General features: G+C 36.3%; 1 pseudogene; it reads right to left on the reverse strand.

Annotated features, from left to right (window-relative positions):
- Window positions 1–603: 603 nt before the first annotated feature.
- Window positions 604–1,132, reverse strand: LOC118837187 (annotated as a pseudogene).
- Between the last annotated feature and the right edge of the window lie 1,214 nt (window positions 1,133–2,346).

Here is a 2,346-nt window from a genome sequence, read left to right on the forward strand (position 1 = left end):
TAGCCCAGGAGTACAGCTCATATAAGTTGGAGATAAGGAAAAGAAAGGGAACAAGTATGAAGCCGCAAGAGAGAATAGCCCTACAGAAAAGGAAAAGGAGAGAGCAAGGAAATGAACAAACAGAAAGGAGAAAATAATGAATATTATGAATTAAGATATCTCACATGGAAGTTAGAAGAAAAACAATAAAAAAAATCAACTTCATTAAATAACCCCAGAAATGAAAATGAATCTAGCACAAGCTATAACAAATTGAATTGAAAAAACACCCTAAAGGGAAGGAAAGAACACCTGGCACTGAAAGATCTGATATTTATAAGATCTAGCATTAGTAACACTCAATTGAGAATTTTTTTTGTTTGTTTTTTTTATACTTCTGTTAATTTTTTATTTTATATCCTTCAATGTTTCCACTGCTGTAATAATGGAGATTGGATCAGACAAAGGTTTAACAAACCCCCACTTAATCCCAGTGACACATCAACTACTGTTGCAGTAAATGTAAAACTCTGCAGCACACTCTCTGAACACACAGGCCTGGTCCGGCAGAGAGCCTAGGGTATGGGATGGCAAGGGGATGGGCTGGGGAGGGAGCTTCAGTTCACTCTCAAGGATTCGAGGCAGACTCTTCCACTCCTGAAAGGTGCATGAAAAGGTCACCGAGTTCGGTTACATCATCTTCCTCAGTTGCTGGGATATGCCGGCTTTCTCTGTCCTCAATAAAATCCCAAAGCCGGACAGAATTGAAGAACCTCACGGTGCCTTCTGAACTGAGCTGTTTCCGAGGTTTCTCAGGTTCAGCTCTTGTCCCATCTGGGTAAGCATGGAGATAGAGTCATTTTCCTCCAAAGGGGCAGGTGCCCTTGCCTTGCTCAAAGTATTTACAGGCTTTTTTCCCCATTCCCTGCTTAAATGCTTCGATCAGTTCATTTTTCTTATTCTGATCTTCAACCCAGTACACACTTGGAATGACAAATTCAGATATCACCTGGCACTCTGGACAGGACTTGATGATGGGATTCTCAAACTGCTTGGCACACCTCCACTGCTGGATACAGGACAGATACAGGACAGACTTGCCCACAACATGGGGCAAGTAGTGGAAAAACTGGATAAAATCATAGAATTTCATACTGAATGGCAAATCTATAAGTGGCAAAAATTAAGTGAAATATAATACACTTAAAAACTTGAAAACTTAATAAGCAATGATGATGGAACTCAAATGCAGATGAGAGAAATAATTTGTGTTAGCAGAAGAGCACCTCCTTCCCTCAAATGTGAAGAAACTGAAAGTCTAAGAACCATTTTCTATAAATGTCCTGAGAAAAATTTCCAGAAATATTAAGATCAAGGACACACTACTGATTTATAGACTTTATTAGATGCCATCAGAGATAAACATCAGATTCAATTCAACCAGACTCAAAGTCATCGAACTCCAAAAGCTCATCAATTTAAAACACAAGACAAAAATATAAGAATGTGTTAAGCAATTAAAAAGAAAAACTTTACTTACCAAGGAACTGATTCAAATCACAGTTTGTGGATTAATCACTTGACATGAAGAAAGTCAGAATGATGTGGAATATAATTTGTCTTCTATTTAACTAAACTAAGAATAGCACCTGAAGATAAAAATATATTTTTTATTCTCCACATTTCCACGTGTTTGTTTAGGAAAAAGAGATGCTTAATAAAGCCTTCAACATGCAAACAAACCAAGGAACAGATCTCCAGGTAATTCCTAGAAAAGTCACATCATGGAGGGACCTCCGAATTATCATTTCTTTAAAAGTAGATTCTACATAAAGGATATGTAGGGTTATCAAACCAAGAAGAGGAGAATTAATGACCTGAAATTGTCTTGAGAGGTGAACTGTTCAAAATCATGAGGGAGATTTCAATCTGTACTCAGAGAAATAGCCCCTAGAAAGTGGGAGTGAAGTAGCAGATATCTGGAAGGTTAAAATAACTATATAACTAACATAGTTATATTAATAATGTATTATTTTGTGTATAATAGCATAATGAATACTCTAGATTTTATCTTGTATATTTTAACTAGTATATAGTTTATATTATATATTTAATTAATATTATATTGCAGGACTATCCAACCTTAGGTTTTTGTTGAAACAATAGACAATATATTTTGATTTGCCATTTTTGTGAGAGCTCTGCAGTAGCTTGGATTTGTCATTTACTAAAACACTTATGTAAATTTCTGTGCTCATAGACGAGCCACATAAATCACACTGTGGGCCACATGCAGCCCATGGGCCACATTTTGGACAGCCCTGTTATATTGTATATAATAATTCCTCCCTAACTAATATATCGTGT

This window comes from Trichosurus vulpecula, chromosome 1 (assembly GCF_011100635.1).
Source record: "Trichosurus vulpecula isolate mTriVul1 chromosome 1, mTriVul1.pri, whole genome shotgun sequence".
NCBI classification, from domain to species: domain Eukaryota; kingdom Metazoa; phylum Chordata; class Mammalia; order Diprotodontia; family Phalangeridae; genus Trichosurus; species Trichosurus vulpecula.